Here is a 9,750-nt window from a genome sequence, read left to right on the forward strand (position 1 = left end):
ATTTTTAGGAGGAGTTATTGCTCCTGTCCAAAGCAAGGGGAGCAGGAGTGGGGGTGGGCAGCAGCTCCCGTGACCTGGAGGAACAAAAGCCAAATCAGAGAGGGTTCAGGAGAGTGAAGCAGCAACCTTTATTTTCTAGAAGATTTAAGAGAAAGAAATGGGGAAAGAGGGGTAGCTGAGTCAAAGAAAGTTTTTCATTTGTTGTGTAATTTAGGAGGCATTTGATCATGTTTGTAGCTTGAAAATGATTCACAGAAAGGGAGGGGGAGCAGAGTTTGCCACCCTAAAATATGTGTCCTTTTGGGATATTGATTAACTGGTTATTTTTAAGAAACAAGGGAGGTGGGGGGTGGGAGATGAGGGTAAGGGGGATCAAATATATGGTGATGGAAGGAGAACTGACTCTGGGTGGTGAACACACAATGGGATTTATAGATGATGTAATACAGAATTGTACACCTGAAATCTATGTAATTTTACTAACAATTGTCACCCCAATAAATTAAAAAAAAAAAAAAAGAAAAAAGAAACAAGAGACTCAAGAAGAGCCTTTTACCTCCTTGCCCCTTGCCTCTCTAAAGGAATTCAGATAGAAATTCCTGCTCCAGGAACAGAGCTATCACCTTAGCATAATCTGAACTGAGTGTTGGCAGACAGGGAGGAACCAAGCAAAGTTGTTTTGTTAGACTCCCCTCTGTGTCCCACTGTTTCTGGGTGGCCCAGCAAGAATTTGTTTACCACATGTTTGCTCCTTCTCCTGGACCCGTGAATTGCCTACCTTCCCTTTGAAGTCCAGACCACTACCCACTTTCTCCTTAGCTCAAGATAGCATATACGCCTCAACTGCCCAATTTGTCTTTGGGTCCCATATTCTTTTGGAACTCCCATATGGACATACATAATAAATTTGGTTATTTTCTCCTGTTAATGTGTCTTATGTCAATTTCATTATTAGACCAGCCAGAAAAACTATGAGGGGAAAAAGGAAAAATTTTCCCTCCTCCTTAAAAGGAAGAATTGAAAATGCTTGGGAGACAAAATTGAGATGACAGGAGGTAATGGAATTATAGGTAGAATGAGGGCACAATAGAAGGATTAGTATGAAAAATGAAGGTGAATAATTTGTTTTAAATTGGGCAGCACAAGAAAGGTGAATAGAGGATGAAAAGCAGGGCTCCTGGAGCCCAGAAACTGCTGATGTGCTCACCAAAACAAGGGGTAAAGCCAAAAAGAGGACTCCAGAAATCCAGATATCCAACAGAAGACTGGCAAGGGGGTGTGCCAGGATGGCAGTGGTGCAGCAGCCTGGAGGGATCCAGGTTGGAGAAGTTTGGAGAGCTCTGGGAGATGAACAGGGATCTTGGAAAAATGGAATTGATAGATTATCTGATAAGGTTACCTGGGAAAAAAGAATTACGGCAGGTCAGATGGACAAATGGAGAAAAATCAAGATTAGGTACACAGAAAACCATGTAAATACACCACCAAATACTTAGCACTGTTCCAAGTGCTTTCATGTGTAGGCATGTATACACATTTTGTGTCGATGTATATATACAGAGGGTGCCAAAAAATGTATACACATTTTAAGAAAGAAGAAAACTATTAAAATTGTAATAATACATACTGAGAACAAAAGATGAATACAAGTCATGTGTATCCACTTTTTTTGGTACTGCCAATATTTATTAATCCTCCTCATTTTATAGAGGAGGAAGCTGAAATGCAGAGAGATGAAGCCACATCTCAAAATCACAGATCTAGAATAATAAGTGGCGAGGCCAGGACCTGACCCCTGGGTCTGGCTCCAAGGTCCCTACTCCTAACCACTAGAGGATACCGTCTTCCCAGGAAAGGGGGGCGGGGTTGAAAAATAAAAAGTTGTTAAGAAAGAAATGCTATCATCATACACTATGTGGCTATGTGGCTATGCAATGAATAAATTTTTCTAAGCATAATTACATAAATGTTGACTTAATTTTATGAAAGCTGATATAATTCGATTGGCAAGATAGCTCATCAGGGTTTGCTTCTGGGTAAGCCAAGCAGAAGTAAACCTCTCTCAGTTCTAACCCACTCAGATTTTACTTACTCCAGAGTTAGAAAACATGAGGTTTGAATGGATACCCTGTCTTCATGAGCGAGGGAGAAAGCGCACACACACATCTCCAACTCCTCTCTGAGCCAACCAAAGGCATTCATATCCCTCCGCCACTTAGCTGGGCTTTCCTGTCCCTCCACGAATAGCCCAGAAGTCCAGTAAGTAAAATGAAAATGAGGACGATGAGGGAATAGTGGTGGTGAATCTCATTCATCTTTTTAATCCCACCCACCATCCATCATGGCCAGCCAGCAGACCTTGGTAAGTACTCATTAAATATCTCCTAATCAAAGAGGCAATGAGAAGCTGGCAGCCTCTTCTCCACAGCACCCCACGATGAACCTCCTACTACATTATTTTCCTGGGCACCAAAAACCACTCTCCCATCCCTACTCCATGCATAATCATGCAGAAACTGCACTTGGTTTTCTCAAACGATTCTTCTGCATTTTCAGGAGACTGTGTTAGAAACATGCCTTGAAACAGCCTGCTTGTTTGTGAGTACATTTACATTTTAGCAAGAGCAGCTGTCGCTCCTTCTGGAGGCCTGGTGGCTTACTGAGGACTGCTGGTCTCACCCTTGCTGCCTGCCCAAAGGGAAAATGTAATTCACAGAGACTCCCTACCAATTCAAGGATTCTCTTAGGAGCCTCTTTGACAGTTGTCATCCAACTATTCTACGAACAGCTCAAATGACACGGAATTCATTACTACATGAGGTAGCCTGTCCTATTGTTGAAAGATTCTAATTAATAGTTTTTAATAGAACATTTTTATTAAACATTTACTACGTGCCAGATGCGATTAAAAGTGCTTTACCTGTGTGAACTCATTTAATCACCACAACCCCATGAAATAGCTGCTATTGTTATCATCCCCATTTCACAGCACAGAGAACTTAATAGCTTGCCCAAGATCACAGAGCTGGCAAAGAGCAGAATGAGATTTCAAACCAAGAAAGTCTCGCTTCGGCATCTTCCTCTATTGCCATTTTTAAATTTGGGGCAGAAATCTCCCACCACTGAACAGCCTTTTTAGGTCCAGATCTTTCTGAGATGGTAATGAAAGCCAAGGATCCTCCCCTTGCTAATGTGCACAGGGACACATTAGAGCATTCAGAGAGCATTTTATGAATTTGACTCCAAAGGCAAGGGAAGTAAAAGCTAAAATAAATGAATGGGACTATATCAAACTTAAAAGCTTCTGAACAGCAAAAGAAACCTTCAACAAAATAAAGAGGCAGCCAACTGAATGGGAGATTTTTGCAAACAACACCTCCAATAAGGGGCTAATATCCAAAATATACAAGGAACTCATGCAACTCAACAATATAAAAATAAACAATCCAATTAAAAAATGGGCAGCGGGCCTGAAGAGACATTTCTCCAAAGAGGACATACAAATGGCAAATAGACATATGAAAAAATGCTCAACATCACTAATCATCAGAGAAATGCAAATCAAAACCACAATGAGATTGCACCTCACCCCAGTCAGAATGGTTATCATCAACAAGACAAATAGTAACAAGTGTTGGAGAGGCTGTGGAGAAAAAGGAACCCTCATACACTGTTGATGGGAATGCTGATTGGTGCAGCAGCTATGGAAGGCAGTGTGGAGGTTCCTCAAAATATTTAGAATAGAATTACCATATGACCCAGCAATCCCTCTCCTGGTATCTACCCAAAACATCTGAAAACATTTATCCATAAAGACGTGTGCTCCAATGTTCATTGCAGGTTTATTTACGGTGACCAAGACATGGAAACAACCAAAATGTCCTTTGATAGATGAATGGATAAAGAAGTTGTGGTATGTATACACAATGGAATACTATTCGGTGGTAAGAAAAGATGAAATAGTACCATTTGTGACAACATGGATGGATCTTGAGATTATAATGCTAAGCAAAAATAAGCCAGACAGAAAAAGTAGAGAACCATATGATTTCACTGATACATGGTACATAAAACTAAAAACAACAAAAGAATAAGACAAACAAATGAAGACACAAAAACTCATAGACACAGACAATAGTTTAGGGGTTACCACAAGGTAAGGGGCTGGGGGGCTCTGGAAGAGAGTAAACAGGGTCTAATATATGGTGATGGAAAGAGAACTGACTCTGGGTGGTGAACACACAATGTGAGATATAGATGATGTATTACAGAATTGTATACCTGAAATCTATGTAACCTTACTAACAATTGTCACCCCAATAAACTTTAATTAATAATTAATAATATTAATAATAATGAGTGTTATTTTGTATTTTTGAAACTAGCATCAATAAAGAAAGACTCAAAAACCATGTGTTTGAAGGGTTGTACTCATTTGTTGCTGCTGACATTGGACATGTACTCACTACCTTTAGAAAGAATTTTGGCAACACACTGGAAAAAGTGATGAAAACAACCCACAAGCTTTTGACCTGATAATTCCATTCCCAGATTCCAAGTCAATGAATATATGGAAATAAAAGCCATATGTGGAAAGATAGTTACAACAAACTTACCTCTAAGAGATAAAAACCAAAAAACTTAATGCCCAACAAAACGATTGGGAAACTGTAAGTAAATATACTCATTAACATAATGGAACATATCAAACAATAGAAATTGTTATGATAACATTTAGAGAAAAAAGTGGAACAGAGAAAGCAACATCATGACTGTTGTTAATTACAGGGTGGCAGGGTAGGGATGCCCAGGGAGATTTCGATTCGCTTTTTAGTGCCTTACTCTAAAAGGTGACAGACCAATCAGAATAAAAGCAGCTCTGAGGGGAGAGAGGCTATAAAGGGATTAGAGGAATACCTTAAAAGAAAAATAAAAAACTATAAACAATAACCTCCATGAAGTATGAGAAGATATGTACTATGGTCTGAATGTTTGTATCCCCCCTAAATTCATACGTTGAAATCCTAACCCCCAAAGGTAATGGTACTAGTAGGTGGGGCCTCTGGGAGGTACTTAGGTCATGAAAGTGGAGACCTCATCAAAAAAAGGTTCCAGAGCGATCCCTAACCTCTTCTACTGAGTGCTGATGCAATGAGAAGGGGCTGGCTGTGAACCTGGAAGTGAGCGCTCACCAGAAGGCCATTACACTGGCTTCTTGATCTTGGACTTTCCAACCTCCAGTGCAATGAGCAATACATTTCTATTGTTTATATGCCACCTAGTCAGTGGTATTTTGTTATAGCAGCCCAAACGGACTAAGACAATATGCATCCATGAAACAGGAACAGAATGATATTTTTAGGGAGAGAAAGAAATAATCAGAAAACAGAACTCTTGGGAGTTAGAAGTATGATAGCTAAAATAATAAACTCACCAGAAGCTCTGGAAAATAAAGGAGATGAACTACCAGTAAAGGGAACAAATAGAAAATGGGAGAGAAAAAATTAACCAACTAGGGGGCCGGCCCGGTGGCTCAGGCGGTTAGAGCTCTATGTTCCTAACTTCAAAGGCTGCCAGTTCGATTCCCACATGGGCCAGTGGGCTCTCAACCACAAGGTTGCCAGTTCAATTCCTCAAGTCCCTCAAGGGATGGTGGGCTCCGCCCCCTGCCACTAAGATTGAACAGGGCACCTTGAGCTGAGCTGCCACTGAGCTCCCAGATGGCTGTTGGTTGGAGTGCATCCTCTCGACCACAAGGTTGCCAGTTTGACTCCCGCAAGGGATGGTGGGCTGCGCCCCCTGCAACTAGCAACGGCAACTGGACCTGGAGCTGAGCTGCACCCTCCACAACTAAGACTGAAAGGACAACAACTTGAAGCTGAATGGCACCCTCCACAACTAAGATTGAAAGGACAACAACTTGACTTGGAAAAAAAGTCCTGAAAGTACACACTGTTCCCCAATAAAGTCCTGTTCCTCTTCCCCAATAAAATCTTTAAAAAAAAAATAAAAAATAACCAACTAGACGGAGTCCAGAAAGAGAGATCAGAGACAATTCCCAGGACAGAGAGTTTAAGTGGCCGAGCCAAAGGCATGTAGGTTAGGAGGGGAGGATCTAGCCCCTTTGGGTTCTGGGCCTTCATCATGATTACACTCAGGAGTGTGGTCCCCAACATGGAAAGTGATAGGTGCTATGAGGAAGTGAGGGTTAGATCATGAACAGCCAAAAACTATGACTATCACTACATAGGAACATATGCTGACTGTTCTAGTACATAAACATTCTTCTCTAACTACTGATAGGATCTTAGAATGTTAGCAAACGCAAAATCTCCCCCTCTAGACTTTTTGTGCATCATCGTAGACAAGATTTCTTGTGTATGTCCTACATGCCAGTTGTTTCACATGGGTTATCTCCTCAAGGCCTCACAACAATGCAAAAAAGAAAATACTCTTAATATCCCCATTTTGCAAATGAGACCACCCGGATAAGTTGAGAAACAAGTTCATGTAGCTAATAAGGAGGAAAGCCAGGATTTTCATTGAGTCCCTCTGCCCATGCAGCTTGCCCCCTGACCTGTAAATACACCCACCACAGGACTTCACGTGCCTCTCCCAGGGGGCTTCCCAATGCTCCCCGAGACCCAAGTGCCCCACCGTAGTTGGGATTCCAAAAGAGGATCTAAGGTGGGTCATGAAATGTCCAAGAGCGCCTCAGCAGAGCCATGTACCAGGAGCACGTAGCTCGGGAGCACTGAGCTCAACTCAGAGAACCCCTGGCATCCCTGGTCACCCACAGGAGGGCTGTCAGCACTCCCTGTCACTATTTGTTTAATTGACATATAACCGTATATTGATTTCAGCTGCACAATGATTCAATCGTTGTATATATTGTGAACAATACTTCTAGTTACCATCCATCACTAAACAGTTACAAATTTTTTTCTTGTGAGAAATTTTAAGATTTACCCTCTTAGCAACTTTCAAACAAGCAATAGAGGGCTATCAATAATAGTCACCATGCTGTACATTACATCCCATGACCTACTTATTTTATAACTGGAAGTTTGTACCTTATGACCCTCTTCACTGATTTTGTCCAACCCCTTTAACCTCCACCTCTGGCAACCACCAGCCTCACCCCTCCTTCTCTTCTCACACGCCACTCAAGGGCTGCCCTGACGTTTGCTCAGGCTGTGGAACAGAAACCCTTGTTCTTTTCCAGCTGGGAAACTGGACAAAGCAGAAGCTCAAGGTTCTGAGAGCCCCCACAAAGCTGACACTTCCTCCCAAGCAGCAACAGACAAGACCCCTAGTGCTTCCCAACGTAAGAGCAGCTATACAAAGACCACCTGAGCTGATGGAAGGTTCTGTGGGCACAGGCTGTGGGTTGGGTGCAGACCTGCCTTGGAGCACCCTCCTCTAGGTCTTTTCTGCGTCTCTCTCCCTTGTTCCTTTCCTTTAAAATGTTGACCTGGCCAGAGAAGCTCTCAGCATTTAGGAAACATTCATTCTAACTCCATCAAATGTGACATCTCTATAAAAAATTCTATCACTGAATTTAATTTGTTTTGATCTCTATCCCACTGACTTGGCTGAAACAATCTCAATTTGGAATTTACCCGCCCCCTGACCCTTCCCCGAGCTTTGAGGGATGAGGTTTTCAATGTCCTCTGGTTTGCCCCTGTGTCTGGAGGGTGTCACATATTGTCACTTACTTTGTGCCCTGCACAACCTCAGGTGTATCATCCGAAAATTTTCCATTGCTGCTGTAACAAATTACCACAAACAACACAAATATATTAGCTCACGGTTTCTGTAGGTCAGAAGTCCAACACGAGCTGCATGGGGCTAAGACCAGATGTTGGCCAAGAGGGTCTTCTATCAGGACCGTAGAGAAGAATCGTCTTCCATGTGCATTCAGGCTTTGTGGCCCAATTCGGTTCTTTGTGGCTGAGGGAGCAAGGTCCCCACTCCCTTGCTGGCTTTCAGCTGGGTCACCCCTTTTTCCTAGAGGCCTCTGAGCCTTGCACATGGGCCACTCAGCACCAGCAATGAGGCAGCATATCCTTCTCACGCTTGGAAGATCTGCAGCCTTCTGCTGCAGCTCTGACGGACGCCTTTCCTTCCTCTTCTACTAGGTTCCACTGGGCTCACCTGGATATCCAGGCTGATGTCCTCACTTTACGTCAGCTGATTAGTAACCTTAATTCTACCTGCAAAGTTACTTCCCAGCCATACTGAACTGGTGTTTGAATAACCAGTGGATGGGATACTGGCTCAGGGATGGGATCTTTGAAATCCCGCCTAGACCCCGGTATGAATGTACTCCCAGGGGGTGCAGTGCAGCTGCCCTGCACACACAGCGAGACATCACTTGCCTAGTCAGCCCATAGTTGCTGGATCATGAGAATGCCTTTCAAGGTCATGGTCCTCTTAAATAAAGCCGAAGCTTCACTGTTTGCACTGTGGCTGTCTCAGGAAAGAACTCGTTCTGCTCTAAACCGCACTAGGACAAGTACCTCTAGAGGCCAAGATGTCGCATCTGCCTGGACACACCACACAAGCCATTTCCTCTCTGGAGTCTCCCAGGGCTCTTTCCAGTTTCAGGGTTCAGGTGTAGGGACCCGGCTCACAGTCATATAAGCTAGCAGGCAGTCAGGTCTCCTGGCTCCATGGGAATGCAGCTTATCAGACAGCCAGTTCTGTACATAGGCCAGCAGTCAAGGTCTCCTGGCTTCTTGGGACGCTGTGTGCATGGAAGCAGGCCAGAAGGGCCTGCCAGATGATTATCTCCCAGGAATGCTCTTTGTTTTGCTGTACTTATATAACCTTGCTTCTTCTCCACCTGAGTGCAGTGCTGGCCACCTCTGGAGACTCTGCCTGGTCTGTAAGTCTCAATAAACCTATGTCTCACACTCAACCACCTGGTGTGTTCTTTGGGTTTGTGGCTTCTCGGGCACAAATCTTGAACTCAGACTCAATCCGAACACTAGGGCATTCCCTATTCTCAAACCCAAGGAACCACCATTTCTGCACTATCATTGCTTTTCCTTCTTCCTGTCTTCCCCCACCTCAAAGGAATCTTTTCTGTATCCAGAGGAAATCACGCTCTCGTCAGGCCCCTCATACTTGGCTAGATCCAGAGTCCTGTCCATTGGTTGGAGGTAGGGATGGGGAAGGGGGGTGCTTTTAGAATCTGAGGCCAGGTCTTGCTTTCCTCTCTGTCACATTCTTCACCTCAGACAAAGGGCCTGGAAGTCAGCTGCTTTAAAGTTCAAGTAGGGGTGTGTGGGAGGCGGGGTGAGTGGGATGGCAAAGGAAATACTTGAGTTAATATTTCAACCATGTTTCCCTGCCACTCCCCTGACCTGGTCTTGTCTTTAAACTGCCGTTGGCCCTTGGTCCTTCATAGGCGCCTGCATCCCCCCACCCCAAGCTTCACCTTCAAATGCCGGATGTATGGCTGTGGGCAGCTTTGAGGCCTGCACCCTATTCGTGAGTCTTTTTTGTTCGCTCTTCAGAACCTAACTTGGAAATCATCTCTCTATGTGGCCTCTCCCTCCTGAGTAAATGTAATCCCTCCCTACCAAGTCTGTGGTACTCGGGTATGGCAGCCCTAGCAAACTGATACAATGTTAAACCTATATTTACTCGGTATGTGTTTTTAAACATTAGTTTTTAATGTAAATATTTTGCAAAGACCACAACATCTTAACCTGTTTTAGCATTTCTGCATTTGTAATACAT

General features: G+C 43.5%; 1 protein-coding gene across 2 annotated transcripts in view; it reads right to left on the reverse strand.

Moving 5' to 3' along the window:
• The window catches only part of ZFYVE16 (zinc finger FYVE-type containing 16), a 119,415-nt gene extending 110,705 nt beyond the window's left edge, over positions 1-8,710 (reverse strand). Inside the window, exon 1 of one of the 2 annotated variants that reach the window (XM_019728202.2) lies at positions 8,523-8,710. The gene's annotated coding sequence lies outside the window, so the exon portion shown is untranslated. Of the gene's footprint in view, positions 1-7,811 lie in introns of both variants that reach the window. The other variant, XM_019728201.2, reaches the window with a different exon arrangement.
• Positions 8,711-9,750: the final 1,040 nt, after the last annotated feature.

Source organism: Rhinolophus sinicus, linkage group LG03 (assembly GCF_036562045.2).
Source record: "Rhinolophus sinicus isolate RSC01 linkage group LG03, ASM3656204v1, whole genome shotgun sequence".
In the NCBI taxonomy this organism is placed as follows: Eukaryota; Metazoa; Chordata; class Mammalia; order Chiroptera; family Rhinolophidae; genus Rhinolophus; species Rhinolophus sinicus.